This window comes from Phacochoerus africanus, chromosome 1 (genome assembly GCF_016906955.1).
Source record: "Phacochoerus africanus isolate WHEZ1 chromosome 1, ROS_Pafr_v1, whole genome shotgun sequence".
NCBI classification, from domain to species: Eukaryota; Metazoa; Chordata; class Mammalia; order Artiodactyla; family Suidae; genus Phacochoerus; species Phacochoerus africanus.
In genome coordinates, this window is record NC_062544.1 from 59,256,976 (window position 1) to 59,275,840 (window position 18,865).

Sequence of the window (18,865 nt, forward strand, 5' to 3'; positions counted from 1 at the left end):
TACAAGGTCATGTACTGAACTGGAAGCATCAGATTTGATTAAGCCTATTCAGATGCCTCTGGGCTTTCAGTTTAAAAGGATCACCAAAGTGTCCTGGGATACGCAGTGGCTTCCTGATACTTAGCAAGTGGCTGCTACTGAATGTCATTTGCCAATTATTTGAGTGGCGATCACTCAGAAGGGAAAAGCCCAGCATTCCAATAACTTTTTATGGTTGAAACTCTATATAGTCTTTGTTTAAACTATCTCCTTGGTACCCCTCTGGGTTATGAAACGATCAGATACAATATTAATACCATCAAACAGATACTAGAAACTTACTAATTGAGGGATAATTATTTGAGTCAGGCAGCTACTACTGTTTCTTTCGGTACAGTTTTTCATTTGGCCAGAGAAAAGGTGGTGGTTGTGTGTGGTTTTGTTATTATGAGAAAGAGAGAGAAAGAAAGGAAGAGAAAGAAAGAAAAGAAAAAAAGTCAGACCCATATAGAGCCCTGTTAGAAAAGATAAATTCTATATTTGTGTAAAACAAGGCATGTGTGGATTATTTCAGCACCATCAATGTTTCCCTTTTATATTTCATGTGGCAGAGAATAAACAGGGTGCCCTTAAAGTTTGGGTTTTGATGCATCAAAAAAGAAAGCAAAACCTGCTCTTTCTCAGGTCACAGGGGTCACTGACTGTTTTCTGTCGCCCCTTTCACTCTGACCCACCCCCCTTCTCAGGGAAGGTGAGATCAAATCCCTGGAGTCCCCCCCAAGGCTGTCAAGATACTGTTCACTATTACTCAGAAATAAAGGAAGGAAATTTGACACGGAGACACTCCACATCTTGGCTGCCAGGAGAAATATCTTTGAGGTCATTCCATTCATTAAGACATTTTTATTGTTGTTTTCTGTTTCTTTTCTGGTGCAGTCTCAGCGGAAGGTGCGCGGTTCTGATCACGCAGAACCAGTCTGGGGGGAATCCGTGCTCTCTTCTCGACGTCTTTGCCGCGTTCTGGCTGCCCCAGTTCCCTCCCTCACCTGGTAAAACTGGCCAGCTCTGGACATTTTGCAGGCTGAAGAAAATCACTGTTTTGCCTCTAGCAAGGAACAGAAATGTTGCAACCCTGACTCCACCTCTAATGAAAAAAAGAGTGAACAAGTGCACTTGTTGGGCTTCTCCCAGAGCCGCCAGGCTGGTGGAGCCCAAGCCGAGATCCCCAGACGCCTAGCTTCTGGGCTGGGCTTCCCGCCCCCGACCCCGGCCCCCCGCCCCCTTCCCTTTCAGTCTAACTCGCTCCTCTCCGTCTTTCTGGATTTTACCGGCTGTTCCTGAAACAGCTTTACATACGATGGATCTCCACGTCCTTTTGCAGGAAGTGCTCACGGACTGATACTGCAGACTGACTTTGCTCCCCGGCAAAAGTGAGTACCCACCCCGCGCTCAGCCGAGCGGCCAGGAAGGTGGCGCGGGCGGCGAAGCGGCGCCGGGGCTGCGGGTTCGAGGCCCCGCAGCGCCGGCTGCTTGGGAAAATGCCAGAAACCTGTCTGAGCTGCCCGGCGGCAGCCTAGGGGAGAGCTGGGGCTCTGACAGCACCCGGCTCCAATGTCCCTCTCAAAAGAACTAAAAATACACCGTCTCCCTCCCCAAACCCCTGCCACTTTTACGACTGTACACATTGGTCTATATAAAAGACATCTTAAGATGCACCCTTTAAAATGACTTTCGTCGTGACCGTGGAATTCTTAGCAGGTACATTATTTACCTCAAATTGAAGAGGAAAAAAAAATAGCGGGGAGGGGCAAGGAGCTCAGCCAGCAGGAATGAGGATTCTCCCTGCAGCCGTGGCCACAGCACCTGCCGCTGCCTCCCAGGTATCCTGCGTGGAAAGTTGAGTGGTACCCGTGCTGACCCGAAAGGTGTGGCTCTTCCCAAAAGCAGTGGGGGGTAGTGTCAGGTAAGCAGCCACTTGGCTGTATCCCCTAACCTGGAGCAGAAAGGATTGGGCTTGACCTCAGCAGAGGAATTCCAGCTGGAGAGGCAGCTGGGAGAACCCGCCTGAGAGGAGAGGGGGAGACGGGGCGGAAGGGGCCGTGGGGCAATCAGGTAACTGGGGAGCCAGGGCGCTGTGCTGCCGGCCAAAGCGAGGGCTGGAGTTCCAGCTCTTTGCCTGGGAGAATATCCTTTTAGTGGCCCCTACCTGTGTCCTGGGGAAGAACCCCATGTTGCCCTAATAACGAGCACTGTAGGGTTTTCCATGACTGGACTTGAAAACGATTGCAGAACGTTATTGTTAATTTGGAGGGATTTGTTTGTTTTCATTCATCAGGTTGATTGGCAAAGATTTCCCACCTGAGTCTCATGCTTCCTAGGCAATGGAGTACTGCTAATCCCAGCCCTGTCTCTGGCTGTGCAAACTTGGGCAAGACTTACCTTCTCTGGGCCTCAGTTTTCCTTGCAATATTTAGGGATATATAGCCATATGTGTGTATTATATATGTATTATATATGCCATATATATCCCATTAAACTTTATATATGTGTGCATATGTGTGTATGCATACACATATGGAATATATATATATATTTAGATCACTATATGTATGAATATATATATGTAAAATTAATAGGGTGCAAGTGGTGCTGAATAGCATGAGAAAAAAGCTGATGAAATTTTTAATTTTAGTGGTTCTTAAAAATTGGCGCTTAGAGGTCCTTTTGAGAATTAGCTATGAGTCATCTTCCAGAGGGGGAAAATATTCTTATAGAACATGCCTAAAGTTTTGCAAGCAATCCAGCAGTTTGATTCTCTGAGGGTTTTTGGACAGCCCCAAAGACCCTGCCTGAACCCCAAGTGAATATCCCTTGCCTCGCTTTTGAGGACCTGCATCAACCATCCAGCCGAACCTCTGCTGGCAGCTGGGCTGGCTGTGAGAGTCATCTGTAGCCGTCCCTGGGGGTCTGGAGTCAGCCATGCTGCTAAAGGAGGAGCCCTCCTGTCCTGAGTGAGCTCTCTGGACCCTCTTTCTTTCTCAAGGGCTTGGCCAATTTCTGCCTCAGGGGGAAACCCTCCTTACAGACCCTTTTAAGGACGTTTCTGAGGTGATAGTCCTCACCCCTGGAGTTTTCAGTCCTACAAACAGCAACGGAGAGCCACCTGCAGAAGGTCAATGTTTCAAAGAGAGCTCTCCAGGTCCCCTGGCTAGATGTCAGACAGTGAGACCAAGGCTCGGTTTTGAAACCAAATGCCATTTGCTCCCCAGTGCATAGTGGGAATAGTAATGGTTTGCTTTTGGACCTCTGCATTTTCCCCTTATGGTACAAGGGACTCATGCCTTGCGGGACCTGGGTCATTGGCAATGCCAGCAAGGTGTAGCAGACAGAGGATGCAGGGAGCTTTGGAGCCCAACAAACTGGGCTTCAGATCTTGGCTCCCACACTTCAGGCAAGTCACCAAACTTCCCCGAGCTCACTTTGCTGTTGATGAAATGGGGAACACTACTGCTTTCTTCCACAGTTGTTAGGAAAATGAAAAAATGGAAATGCCTACTGTACAGTCTAGTCGATGGTAAACCTCTATTACTAATATTAATATGAGTTTATAAGTTAGTGTTAAATAGTCTCCTGCTTGTTTAGAGCGGTTTACCCTCTCTCTTATGGGACTTTTTGTCAGCAGAAGGATGAGTCAAATCCATCCTGGTCTATTTATTCTGAAAGATAAGTGGGGGGCGGGGTTCAGAATACAGTGTTGGGTTTAGTGCGCTTTGTCAAGCAGACCACTTTGTGTGGCCAGCAAGTGAAATGTGTCTGAACTGGCATGGATTGTTGACCCTTACTCTGAGTTCTCTTTTGGCCCAAAATCTCAAATACAAAACAGCTAGATCTGTGCCTGTAGTTATAAGCAACTATCTCTATAAAGAGAAATATCTCCATTATCATCTTTCACTGCTTGGCACAGATTTAATCAACTCAGCTAATACCCTCTCTCCATCTTTCTCTCTGCAGCCCTGACCCCTCAGTTGCAAGAAACCAAATGACGTAGAAATAGGGGGAAAGAGGGAGTTCCCTGGTGACTCAGTGGGTTAAGGAGCTAGCATTGTCACTCTATGGCTCTATGGCTCTGGTTACTGCTGTGGTGAGGGTTTGATCCCTGGCCCAGGAATTTTTTCATGCCTAAAAAAAAAAAAAAAAAAATAGGGGTGAAGGGAGTGGAGGGAAGAAGAACTATCAGAACTTTCAAAGGAAACTGGATTCTCTCAAAGTAGCCATTCCAGAGATCGATCAGTATATTCTGGTGAGGCAACGTGCATGCAAAGATGACAGTCTTGATACTTACTATATTCACTGAGCCTTCAAGATGTACTAGCAACTTTCCTACATTCCTTCAATCAGTTCTCACAAGCAACACTTCAGGGTATGGATTGTCACTTCAAACTTTGCAGATAAGGAAATTGAGGATTAGAGAAATTTACATGACTAGCTCAGTCTGCATAGCTGGTAACAGGCAGAACTGGGATCCAAGCATCGGTCTGTCTGACTTTAATACCTCCTCTCGTTCCACTCCTCAGTGGTGCCAAGCTTCCCAGGGTCAGAATGTTGCATCAATGCTGAGTCCCAACCTAGTTTTTCTTCTGAAGGGCAGGAATAACCAAATCCTCTGTATGATTTAGGTGGCATGAACATATACTTTGCACATGCTACACTTCAACAGGCAGCGACAATAAAACCTGCTTCGGAGAATAATTTTCCTGCCCTTTCCTAAGTCCAGCTGTTAGACTCAAAGAGGCAATACCCACCCCGAACAGGTGAGGCTGGCTCTCTGCCACTGACTTCCTGAGCAATTCTTTTAGCTTAAAAAGAGCCCTGGAATTTTCTTTCCCTATTGCCTTTAGAATCAGGACAGCACTTTACTTCAGAATAAATAGACCAGGACGGATTTGACTCATCCTTTTGCTGACAAAAAGTCCTATAAGAGAGAGAGTTTACTTTTGCCTCCCTTTTTGAAGCCCTCATTCATTCATTCATTCATTCCACAAATACTTGCTGAGTTCTGAATAAGGCAGACAAGGGCTCTACTCTTGTGGATCTTCAATGCTAGAGTGATGGGTCAGAGGCAGATGAACAAAAATATATATCAGATGATTGCTGATGTTGATAAATGCTTGAAGAAAGTAAAGAGAGGCTAGGGGCTAAAGAGTAAGGGGGCTTGGGAGCAACTTTAAATAGGGCAGCCAGAGAGAAGATTTCTATAAGAAGGTCACCCTTAAACTTAAACCTGCATAATAAGAGAAAGCCAGCCCTGTGAAAATGTGGGGAGAGGGCTGACTTAGCAGAAATAAACCTCAAGGGAACGGTCTGGAAGTGGAATAAATAAAGCAGTAGTGCCTCCATCCAATACAATTAGATGGCCCCTTAGAAATCAAGTCGGGTTTTATAAAGGGGAAATCATTGTTTGAATGCCTGTTATTCTATTCTAGACAGTCTATGTACTTTATACCCATCTCATTTAATCTTCTCAGCAAGCTGGTGAGCTGGCTCTGTTGTCTTGATTTGATCATTGAAGAAATTATGATTTATAGAGGGTAAGCAGCTAGCCCAAGGTTAGAAAGTTAGTATTTGAATTTCATAGTCAGTTTTGCTCCAAAGCCCAAAACTTTTTGCTAGCACCACATGTGGCCTTCGAGATTTTCTCTTCTAGGGGACAGTGAAAGAGCTAGCAGAAAGAAAATATCGGAAGTATATTAGGGAGCTAAATGCTGACAGAGATTTCTGTCTGATGGCCCAATTTCCAGTTAGCATGTCTAAACCTGCAGTGCACAGTACGGTAGCACATGCCCTGTGTGGCTTCTGAGCACTTGAAATGTGAGTGTCTCTTTCAAATTGAAATGTGCTATAAGTGTAAAATACACCCAGATTTCAAAGACCTAGTACGAAAAAATGCATTTCTAGCTCATTGGTTTCCATACTGACTATGTGTTAGAATGATAGTATTTTAGATGCAGTGGTTTAGGTAAAATTTTAAAATTAATTTTATCTTTTTCCTCTTCATCTTAAAGTAGTTAGTAGAAATTTTTGAATCACATATGTGACTTGCATTATATTTCCATCAAACAGCAGTGATGGAAATGTGTAGACTCATCAGTTGACAGAAATAGGGTAGGAAATTCCCCCCCCCCCTTTTATTTTTTTCTGTCTGTGCCTGTGGCACAAAGAAGTTCTCAGGCCAGGGATAGTACCTATGCCATAGCAGTGATGCAGAATCCTTAACCATTAGGCCACTGGGTGACCCCTCTTCTTTTTTCTTAGCATAACTTTTACTTTATTCTTGGCTCAGACTCTGTCTCAAGTCAGTAACCAAATTCAGTGAGTTGGTGAAGCAGTAGACAAGAGAGAAAGAGGTCCCTCTGGGTTCACCCACCTCATTTTTCTGCCGAGTGGGTGACCATTTGAAACCCACTGCATCATGCCACTGTAGGAGTTGATGAAATATACTCAGTGGTTACTTTCATCAGCAGGACTCATCCTCTTACTTAGGCAAATCTTAAGAAGCTTTCAAACATCCTGTGACCCAAGCATCATCATTTTGAACCTGGATGTAGTTTGACCTTAAAATCACTTCCTAGGACAATGTTTTTGTAATTCCGGGACTTTGTAAGATCATCCTGGGAGACAGCCAGGGTTTCATGTCTGTGTGCAAAGCTCATTAAATAAATCATCTCGTTGTGGTGAGAAGCGTTTCTCCCTCTCTCTTCTTTCGCTTAAAAGAGCTGGAGCAAGATACAGTCCAGGTTTCCAGAAGGGATGCTCCAAGGACATCCCATTTTGGCTTCTTTTGTCCACTAGCTGAAGTGACCCTTGAATACATCAGTGAAGGAAAGATGTGATTTGGTCCTACAGTTTGATTTATTCCAAAGGGGAGAAGAGTCCGATTCTGGTGTTCGTAGACGCAGCCTCTGGCCTGAGATAGCAGAGGCCTGGATTCGACTTTTGTCTACCAGTTTGTATGTTACTCTCACCCTCCTTCTCCCAACAATCCGGAAGAAAGGTCAGAGTTGATAAGGTAAGGCCACACAAAAGGCTAATGAAGAAATGTACTAGAAAAAGGTTGGCCAGGGACTGTAGACAAGTTTCCTTTCTGTAGCTTGAAAAAGGTTTATAGGCATAGGTCAGAGATCTTCCAGATTCGCTTCCAGACCACTGCAATTTAAGCAAATATCACAATAAAATGAGTTAAGTATTTTTTTGGTTTCCCAGTCCACATAAAAGGTATGTTTATCCTATATTATATCCTGTTAAGTGTGTAGGAGCTTCATGTGTAAAAAAAGAAAAAAATGCCTATCGATTTCTAAATACTTTAAGGCTAAGAAGTGCTATCATTGTAACACAATGTGCAAAAAATGAAACTTCTGCAATGTACAATAAAGCAAAGAGCAAGAGAATGAGGTATGCCTGTACAAAATGCTCTTTGAGGTCCACAAATAGCATTTGTTCATTTTCACTTGAAGCCTAAAGCTGGGGGAGGGGGATGGAATGGCCCTAAGAAGCTGACAGGAGTGAATTTTAGGGAATGTACCTATCTCAACAGTAATACATTGCTTTTAGCATCTTCCAAACCAAGAAGTCTGTGGCAGACTCCATGGGAAAATTTTAAAAGTTATAAAATAAAGTCTTTGCTCTGAAGGAGCATGTTCTCCTGTTGGGAAGTTGGCCTTAAACATGAAATACCAGGAGCAACATAAGATGACATTCTCTGAGTGTCACATGAAATGGACAATTCGAATTTGGAGACTGCGGAGTGCTGTGTGCCTGTAAGCTTGAAAGTACTTTGAGAAAGACAAGGTAAGAGATAGGCATTGAAGGCTAGAAAGCCAGGCTATAGATGGAGAGAGAGGGGAACCGGTACTCGAAGGGAGGAGAAAAGCAACACTGGCCTGGTGATGGACATGTGCATGGAGCATTTGATGATGTGGAAAAGAATGGTTGGAACCACCAGGAAGAGTTTTTTAAGTCACTCAGCCCCCACCGCCACCCCTTGCAGAATTTTCATCTTATCAATTTAGGAATGGGACCTGGGAGTTCCCGTCGTGGCTCAGCGGGTAACGAACCTGACTAGCATCCATGAGGACGTGGATTTGATCCCTGGCCTTGCTCAGTGGGTTAAGGATCCGGCATTGCCATGAGCTGGGCTGTAAGGTCACAGACGCGGCTTGGATCCCCCATTGCTGTGGCTATGGCGTAAGCCGGCTGCTACAGCTCCGATTAGACCCCTAGCCTGGGAACCTGCATATGCTGCCCTAAAAAGACAAGGAGACGAAAAAAAAAAAAAGAAGGAATAGGGCTTGAGCGCTAGTGTGATTGTTGTTGTTTACTGTTGTTTACTGTTTTTAATGCCTCAAATATTCTAACATAAAGCCAGAGTTGAAAATCACTGAGCCAAACCACAAGATCTTTATTTTACAATCCCGGGTAATAATATTAAAAAGGTAATATTTTAAAGAAAAGGAAATGAACAATCAAGGTGTACAGCCTTTATTTTTTGGAAATTTTATGCACACAGATATTTCTGTTTAGGCTTTTTTTTTTTTTTTTTTTGGCCTTCCTGAGGCATGAAGAAGTTCCTGGGCCAGGGATCAAACCCATGCCACAGCAGTGACAAGGCTGGATCCTTAACCACTAGACCACCAGGGAACTCCTACTTCTATGTAATCTTTTAAACTCACAGACAGCTGTTGTTCACAGCGATTTTGCCAACTTGGATATTGTGGCTAAACAGGGTCGCCAACTGCCCATTCCTGTACTTGGCCTGTTTGGGGGGGGGGGGGTGGCGCTGTAGTCAACCCTCGCTAAGTGTGTGGTGATTGGTATCCCACAGCTCCTGCATCCACCAGGCTTTGTGTAATCATTGCAGAGGGTGACATATCATCCCCATTAGTGCCCACAGTTGCTATTTTATAACAATCTGTAACCTTGCCTCACCTCTCCAACTTTACAAATTGGGAAATGGAGTTTAATTACTTGCCTTGGGCCTTGAGGCTTGCTGGTGACAGAGTGAAATTAGGTTTCTCAGCCACTGGATTCCTGGTATTTTATTTGGCTCCTAAAGTGTGTGCGCCTAGCCTCCCATCATGGTTAAAATACTCCATACTGAGCCACGTTATTTCTTCAATGACTTATTAGTGTTACAGATCAATAGGTAAAAGATGACTCATTGGCTTGAGATGCCAGTGCTGTGATTGTGAGTGTCATCCCGCACCCCGTAGGCAGCTGCAGCGCTCCCAGGAGCCCCATCTCTATTGTCTTGGAGTTTCCCGTTCAGGTAAAAGCTGGATTGTGCATGCTTAGAGCTCATCCACTCTTACCTGTGGGAAGTGAAGGCTCCTAGCTTTCAGGCTGTTCTCTTCCCTGAAGTCTCTGTTCACTGAAAGGATAATGATTTCTGTTATATATCTAAAGAAAGAGGAGAAAGTCCAGCAATTGTTATAGCTTTGTTTTTTGAAAGAATCTCTTGAATGTCTTAAGACCTTCTGGGTTTACTGCCGATGGTGAGGCTAGAAGGTCTTTGTGAAGGATAATGCAAAAAAAGCTAGAGTCTTAGCAAAACAGCCTCTTTAGGACAAAGAGATAGGTCAGTTTCATGCCATTCCAGAAGGGTTATTTTCTTTTTCTCTGTCTTGAAATCCATGACTGATTTAAGAACAATTTCCAGTATCTTTAGCAAAGAGCAAGACTCTAAAACAGGGGTCCTTGACACTGACTACATAGGATAATCATCTTTGGGGGCTTTAGAAAATATGCATGCCCAGCCCTCACTCATAAACCCATTAAATCAAGATTCTGGGAATGGAACCTGAGTGTTGTATTTATTTATAGTTCTCCAGGCTAAAAAAGCTAAAAGCTGACCTTGCTTCCCAGCTAAGATCCAAATCTTTTTTTTTTTTTTTTTCCTGTTTATGGCTGCACCTGTGACATATGGAGGTTCCTGTGCCAGGGGTCGAATCAGAGCTGCAGCTGCAGTCTAAACCACAGCCACAGGCACCCCGGATTCTTAACCCACTGAACCAGGCCAAGGCTCAAACCCTCATCCTCACAGAGACAACATCGGGTCCTTAACCTGTTGAGCCACAACTGGAGCTCTGAAGATCCAAAGTTTAATTACTTATTTCTGTTTCTTCTTTTGCCTTGTTTTAGGCAAAAGTCATGAACCCCAGAGAAGCACCCAAACCATATTTTTGTTGGGGAGAAACTGGCTCCATATTCAGAGTGGCCCTGCATAGCCTCATGACTAGAATTTCTCTCTGTGCAGTTTGGAAATCAAATTGCCAGAGTTCGATAATTATGTGATTGAAAGATAAAAGTTAAGCCTCTCTGCCCTTGTATACTAAATTTTCCAATTCTTATGTTGATCTTAAGTCAACCAACACTTGCTTTCCTGTCTCAGCCATTTAAAAGCCAATTAACTCCATTCCTGTCCACGCCCTTATTAAAAATATAATTACAGCAGTAGTCTGTCAGGAGTAGCCTTTACAAGGTGAATTAGCCAAGAACTAACTAGGTTGTGTAAAATTTTCTCGGTTCCAGGAAATCTTTTGGGTTGCAGAGGCTACCAGCATCAGACTGGGCTAGAAGAGTCATGAACTAGGGTTTGGAAAGAGCCAATTACAAGTCCCAGATATAGAAGAACTTAGGGTATGGAAAATGATTCTAGAATCAGTCTGAGAAGAATTAGCCAAGATCCAGTTAAGGGTAAAATGCCAACCCTTCCCAGAAGGTTGTTTTAATACCAGAAAGCAGGAGTTCCCTAGTGGATCAGGAGGTTGAGGATCCAGTGTTGTCATTGCAATGGCTCAGGTCACTGCTATGGCGTGGGTTCAGTCCCCAGCCTGGGAACCTCCACATGCTGCAGGTGCAGCAAACAAACAAAAAGCAACCAAGTTTTTGTACTAAATTTGGGGTGGGGACTGTAGGAAGGATGGACCACTGGAATACTTTTATGGAGTGCTGAGATTGCAGGATTAGGAGATAAGAGATTGTTAAGGAGATTGCGGAGAGAAGAATGGGCAAGGGTCTGCCGTTAGCCGAGCATCATGGGCATTGGCAACTGTTTCACAATCAGTATTTGTGGAGGGTCTGCTCTCTGCCACGGACTGTTCTAGGAGCTGGAGGTGGCATGATGATGCCTTGTTTATGTGAAGTTTTTTTGTTTTGTTTTGTTTTGTTTAGGGCTGCACCTGCAGCACATGGAGGTTCCCAGGCTAAGGGTCGAATCGGAGCTACAGCCTCCAGCCCACCCCACGGCCACAGCAATGCCAGATCCTTAACCTGCTGATTGAGGCCAGGGATCCAGCCTGCATCATCATGGATCCTAGTCGGGTTTGTTAACCGCTGAGCTCCTTATTGAAGGTTACATTCCATTGAGAGGAAACAGATACCTCCGCTGAGAAACAAATGAACAGAACCAAGTCAGTTAGATAGGACTGTGAAGTACAACTACAAATGTAATAAAATTCATTGGATATTTTTTTTAAAAGAAAAAAAAAGAAGAACAATGAAGTGAGGTACACAGATTAGACTCTCTTCTGGTGCTCTCTGGAGAGGTGGCCTTTGAGCTGCACAGCGGTGTTGCAGAGAAGGCCACAGGCGATAAGGAAGAAAGAAGAGGTGGAGGGAACAGCACGGGCAAAGACCCTGAGGTTGGAAAAAGTTTGCTATGTTCTGGAAATAGGGAGGAGACCAGTGTGGCTGGGCACTTAAGGAAGAAGGGATAGAGTCAGACAGGTAAACAGCCCAGAGGCCCAAGGCCATGGGATGGAGTGAGGGTGAAGGGCTTGAACGAAACCACCGGGAGATTTGCAAGTTCTCTTGGGCTTCTGTGTGTAGAATGCATTGCAGACTGGGAGCAGGAAAGCATGGGAGGGTGATCAGGAGTCCAGCAAGGGGGGGGACGATGGATCAGCTAAGAGGCTGGAGTTGGGTAGAAGAAGTAGTGGATTCAGGAGCGCATGTGGAGGGGAGGCCAGTGCCGCTCGCAGGTGGATGAGGACAGTGCAAATGACACCAGTCGGAATTCTGCCTGAGATCACTGTCCCTGCCCCATCATCACTTGGGCCACTGGTTTGGAACCAAAATAGGGAAACATCCAGTGTTGTTTGAAAACATTGAGGATATTGACCTTAAACTTATTTAAACAGGGAAAAAACCTCATATTCCTGTCCAGGAGAAATTTCTGTTTGTTGTTTTTTTTAACCTCCTAACCATAAAAAGGGCATCCTGTCCTATGAGACCATTCTGATGGGTTTTGGTGGTTTTTGGGGGGGTTATCTTTTGTCCTTTTAGGGCCGCACCTGTGGCATATGGAGGTTCCCAGGCTAGGGGTCGAATCGGAGCTATAGCTGCCGGCCTATGCCAGAGCCACAGCAACGCCAGATCTGAGCCACATCTGCGACCTACACCACAGCTTACGGCAATGTCGGATCCTTAACCCACTGAGTGGGGCCAGGGATTGAACCTACAACCTCATGATTCCTAGTCAGCTTCGTTTCCACTGTGCCACAATGGGAACTCCTGATGTTTTTGATTACTGTGCTTTTCATAAATGCTGGAAATGTCACCTTCATGTTACTAGTTTATCTCTTTTCAGAGTATTTTGACACTTGTGCAGTATTTAATGAGCCTTTCATGGTGTCAGACATTTACACGAGGCCTTTGGTGGTTGGTCAGTTTCTCCGTAAAAAAGGCCAGCATCATAACAGCAAGCATTTAATGAGCATGTACTATGTCCAAGGTATCTTTTTAAGAATTTCATGTTTTTAACTCCTTTATTCCTCCCAGCCACCCTTTAGTGAGCACTTGAGTACTCTCATTATTATCAATAATTCTATAAATGAAGAAAAGGAGGCCAAAAAAAAGATAGTTTGAGTCATTCACCCAAGATTACACAGCTGGTGAGTAGCAAAGCCAGGTTTTCAGAGTCTGGCTGCAGAGGTTGGCTATGCCACTTCCCATGGGCCTGCTTTTCACTCTTCTGTGTCACCAAAGCTGCGACTTTGGAATTAAACTTGTTTCTCCTGTAAAAACCTCAAGATCCCATTAGGAGGCGCTTCAGCAGAGCAGGGCTTCCAAGAGTGGGACTGCTGGGGAAATGCCATAATTCAGAGGCTGCCTCCCCTCTGAGTCACCTGCCATCTGCCAAGGCAGAAGGGTTAATCCCCACTAAGGAGCTAGCTGTACAAAGATGCCAGCACCAGAGGTCACTCTGTGAAATGCTCCCTCTTCTCTTCATCCCCTCTTCTGCCCATTGCGCATAGTTCCTGTAGTTGTACCCACCTCCTGGTCCCCCTCAAAGGACAGAAATTACCAAAGTTACTCAGCAAGCCGTGCAGCAAATTCTAGTTGCTCTCCAGGGTCACCTGAGGCTGGCCTTTGGAAAGAAACAAAAGGAAAGTCATTAATTCATTTGCTATTGCATTTTTGCTTTAAAAAGATTGAAGTGTCTCTAGAGTTGTATTATTAGAAGTGAAATGAGACTGGGCAACACAGTAGTTCGTGCTGACTTCTCTACCTTCTTTTGCATATCTGTTCCAGAAAATTCTCTCAAGTGACTTGGTTTTCCAATAATCAGCGTGAAAGTTACAGAGCTTCCCCTCTTCCTAATGGGGGTAATGATAATGAATTTAACAGAATTGAGGTTTATACAAAGAAATTCATTAAAGTTTCCTTAACTCTGTTAATGAATTCTCCAGTGATGACTATAAAGACAGTAATTGTGGTGATTCATCTTTTGTGCTGTAAGCTTTAACTTGTCATATATTTCAATTAAATAGAAGGCAGAGGTTTTTTGCTCCAGTTGCCACTGGGTAATTTTCTATCAAGATTGATGTGTATTCATTGGAATTGTTGAGTTTATCTAATCAAATCATCAATCTGCTCATTCAACTGTTTGACTTTCAATCAGAGTGTAATTTTAAAATCTTATGCATGTAGAGTTCTGTTGTAGTGTAGCAGGTTAAGGACCTAGTGGTGTCACTGCAGTGGCTCTGGTTGCCTCTGTGTCACAGGTTCGATCCCTGGCCCAGGAACTTCCACCTGCCATGGGAACAGCCCCCCCTCCCCAAATGTTATACATGTCAGATATTTCCAATGATCATATTAACTACCACATTCAAAACTTCAAAGGAAACAAAGAAATACTGTTGTGTTAGACTCTCATCTTATTGAAGTTAGGAAGATTGCAGTGGAACATCAAGTAATTAGAGAAAGCTTAAAAGCCATTTCATCTCCACATATCCTCCAAATTGTTCAGAATCCTACAAAGAACTTAATTTTTTTTAACAAACTTATCTTCAAATCAGTAAGGTAAATTCCTCCTTTTTTTTTTAGATGGTTTTAATTAACCATTCAGGAGAAAACAAATGTGAATATGTATCAAATGTAGATCCATCCTAAAAACCAAGTCATTCAAAGACCAGAGTAGTGTGTGATGGCAATAATGCAATTGAAGGGGAGGCTGCATCACCTCACCTGGCATTTAACCAGAAGAATTATTTTTCTTTTCCATTGTAGTTTATTAGAAGGGGGCCTTGTGCCATCCATTCTAAATGTAATAGTTTGCATCTGCTAGCCCTAAACTTTCAACGTATCCCTTCCCCCACCTGCTCTTGGCATCCACAAGTCTGTTCTCCATGTCTGTGAGTCTGTTTCTATTTCATAGGTAAGTTCATTTGTGTCGTATTTTAGATTTCACATATAAGTGATATCATATGATACTTGTCTGTCTTTTTCTGACTCACTTTGCTTAATACAATAATCTCTGGGTTCACCCACGTAGCTGCAAATGGAATTATTTCATTATTTTATGGATGAGTAGTATTCCGTTGTGTATATGTACCGCATCTTAATCCATTCACCTGTTGATGGGCATTTAGGTTGTTTCTATGTCTTGGCTATTGTGAATAGTGCTACTATGAACACAGGGGTGCATGGATATTTTTGAATTATAGTTTCATATATGTATATATACTCAGGAGTGGAATTGATGGATCATATGGTAGTTCTGTTCTTAGTTTTCTGAGGAACCTCCATACTGTTTTCTGTAGCCCTTGTACCAAGTTACATTCCCACCAAAAGTGTAGGAGGGTTCCCTTTTTTCTGCACCCTCTCCAGCATTTGTTATTTGTAGACTTTTGAATGATGGCCATTCTGACTACTGTGAAATGATACATCACTGTGACTTTGATTTGCATTTCTCTAATAAGTAGCAATGTTGAGCATCTTTTCATGTGCCTGTTGGCCATCTGAGTATCTTCTTTGGAAAAATGTCTGTCTAGATCTTTTGCCCATTTTGGGGGTTATATTTGGGTTATTGGGTTATATTGAGTTTGTATATTTTGGATATTAAGCCTTTGTCTGACAAGAGAGTTTAATTTTTCTTTTAGGAAATTTTTCTAATTTTACTTTTCAAAGGACATCTGTGACTTTTAAATTTTTATTTATTTTTGTATATGGTTTAAAATTCAAGATACAAAAGTATATTCAAAGAAAAATAAGTCTTCCTTTTCCTGTTCCACAGCAACCCATTGCCCCCAAAGGCAATCACTCTTACTAGATTATTATTTTTAAAAAATCTTATATCTTTATAAAAATACACTATGAATATAAATATGTGTTCAATGTCTTTTTTTAGTTATTTCACATCAGATGCTGTGACTCTGGGAATCCAGAGCCTACATTCCATTGCTGGTCTCCCAGTCCTACTGGCACTGACACTTTTTTAGTGCTGGAGCTTCCTGTCTCAACTCAAGTGTATTGTTAGAGGATAAACAGCCATATTTTCAGTGGAAGGTTCATCTGCCAAGTGTAGAGGAAAAGATGAAATTACATGAGATGCCCACTCTGGTTATTGGTGGACATGCATGTCCAGTGGTGATTTTACAAATAATCCAAATGGAACTGTTAAGTGTCAGGATAAGAGTTCTGGCATCTAAGCCTGCTTGGGCTCAGACCTCTTCAGGGACTTAGGGATGTTGGGGTTCACTTGGGCCTCCACAGCCACCTTCAGGAGGCTGGAGGTGTACACTCCTCTCAGCATTCACCGAGCATCCGTGTCATCTTTTGTGTTGACCCATGTCACGGGTTGTCTATACGCATCACTCACTAATGACCATTTAATGCATATCTCCTCTAAGGGGTCATGCGGGGTAGCATGTAAAGCCTAAGAAATAATTCACCTTAGGTCATCTCTCCTCCACTACCATCTTTGCTCTAGAAATAATTCCCCTTTACCTCCACTTACCACACTAAGGTTCCCCCACAGAATGCCCCCAACTTGTTTGTCCCTACTCCCACCCTATTGTCTGCTCTCCTCTGTCAAACACCTTCCTCCTCTGGACTGAATGTTCCTAAGAGTGTGTTAAAGAACTTGATCAGCTGTTCAGGTCCCCATAGTTCAAGAAATGAACACTCCTAGCATTTTAATAGCGGTGGCTCAGCCCAAAGTGTCTCCTGGTGAAAACCACTAGCCACTAGCTGGGTGTACATATGTGGGGCAGGTGAAGACCTCCAACCACCTGTTGCAGTAGCTGCTCCTGCTGCTGCTGCTTAATATTACAGTTACAATCATGAGACGCCTTGTTGGTATCCAGCTGAGTTAAAAGTAAGCTCTCTTGGAGCCACAGCTTTTCCTCTTATGAACATCAGTGAGTTAGGATTTTTTAAGAAGCTGAAACTTGCCCTCAGGGTAAGAGTCTTCTGTGCATCTTGCAGAGAAAAACATTCACTGGAATCAGGCAGACTCAGTACACATCTCAGTTCTAACTTTTTGGGGGAGAAGCTGTGGAGCAAGTTAGCTACTTTTGCTCTGGTACAGCAAGGACACTTAAACATACATTCCAGGGGTGCTGGGAGAATTGCACAAAATAAAGTGTGGAAAATTCTTGGCAGCAAGGTAGCACTCAGTTCATGGGAGCCAAGAGCACCTTCATCAAAGAAGTTACAGTAGTGGGAGACCAACAGATGTACAATCAACAAGGCAAAATTCCAAGGGCATGGAGTAAATGTTGAGTCTGACCTTAGCAAGAGTTAATAAGCCTGTAAGGTCCTCAGAAATCCCTGTATGGGCCACTCAGTTCAGCCATCTCCCTTCTTGCACTGCACCAGCAGACCAACATGGCACTTCTGGTTGGCCACTCTTGTACAAGAATTTTCCTTCTCTGAATACAAAAGCAGTATATTCCTTCTTGCTGCTGAATCTGCTTCAAGGCTGTGCCACTGAGAAGGTGTGTGACTCATGGAAAGTTTGCTTCTTTTGCGCCTTGGTCTCCTTATTTGTAAAAACAAGATAACGAAGATAACGCCTTTATTCCAGGATTATTTGGAGGGTGGAGTAAGATCATGGATGAGAAGGACCTTGTCTAGAGTTGGCCCTTGGAACAAGCTTGCTCCCTTCTCCTGTGACCCCGTGTGTTGGGATGGTTTGATCAGTATGTCCCCATGGGAGGAAGGCTCTGGGAAAATGACAAATAGTGTGTTGATTTGGTGCTTTGTACACCCAACCACAAATGGCACACGTTCAAGGCCATTGTTCTTGCCAAATACTTAACTGGAGAGATAGGTTATGAAGAAGGCTTTGGGATGCAGATCTGATAAGTATTCAGGAAAACTTCTCAGGAGAGATGAAGCTAGATTAGCGAAATCCACCTTCTGCATTTGCCCTACATTTGATGCCACAGGCAAATCAGAGCTGGTTGAGCAGTGTGCAATTCTGAGAAATGAGGAGAAGGCAGAAGGACCTGTTTTTCCTCTAGTAAAGCCAAGGCAAATGGAGACGCTCAGAAATATATTGGCATCATTGGCAAGTACCATGGGCAAGACAGGTAATAAACTGAGAAAAATCACATTGCTGTGAAAGCGCTGCTCCCCGCTGTTGCTAGAGGACCTATCACACTGGCACGCATGCTGGGCAAAGATCTGAGTGGTCAGAGGCTGGGCTCTGCGGGAACTGGACTCCAGGGACCAAGGATTGAAAACCAACCTAACAAAGAATGCCTCTTTCCATTTGTGAGCTGATGGAGAGATAAGGGTTTTGTGACTCACTAACCCACCTAGAAGGCCAAACAATTACAAAAGCAAAATACCTGGTTTCTTTTGGCCACATGGAGGGCTCTTCAGATTTGGCTGGCTGGGCACTAGAAGACACTGTCACATGTAGATGCTTATTGTTATTCGATATTTAATTTTGCTTCTTTCCACTTAGTCCTAGTTTCTTAAGCATAATTGTGATTGCTGGATATTAAAAGGAAACTTTCATCTGTGAACAAAGTGTGTAGTAAGAATCCAACAGTGAAAATCTGTAAGAGACTAAAATAGGTATAGAAACTGCAGTAACATGGACTCCAAGGATCTTTTTTTTTTAATTAATTAATTTATTTATTTATTTTTATTACTTAAATGAATTTAACACATCTGTAGTTGTATAATGATCATCACAATCTGATTTCACAGGATTTCCATCCCACAGCCCAAGCACATCCCCCCACCCCCCAAACTGTCTCCTCCGGAGACCATAAGTTTTTCACTGACTGTGAGTCAGCATCTGTTCTGCAAAGAAGTTCTGTCTGTCTTTTTTTCAGATTCCACATGTCAGTGAAAGCATTGGATGGTGGTGTCTCATTGTGTGGCTGACTTCGCTTAGCATGATCATTTCTAGGTCCAACATGGACTCCAAGGATCTTGTGTTAGTTTGTTATCATGCACATCAACGGTGTATGGGGAACACTTGGAAATCTAAGGCATGATCAAAATGTAGTAACTTCAAAGCTTGTGGATTTTTTTCCAAATAGAAATCACATGTGGCTTAGGGACATCCTCAGCGGGAGTGTTTAAGCAC

The 18,865-nt window shown here is 43.5% G+C and overlaps 1 protein-coding gene across 2 annotated transcripts in view; it reads left to right on the top strand.

The window, feature by feature from the left end:
• The first annotated feature begins 1,251 nt into the window (after positions 1 to 1,251).
• The window catches only part of PRLR (prolactin receptor), a 191,767-nt gene continuing 174,153 nt past the window's right edge, over positions 1,252 to 18,865 (top strand). For both annotated transcript variants that reach the window (XM_047767249.1, XM_047767266.1), the window contains exon 1: positions 1,252 to 1,409. The gene's annotated coding sequence lies outside the window, so the exon portion shown is untranslated. The remainder of the gene's footprint in view (positions 1,410 to 18,865) is intronic.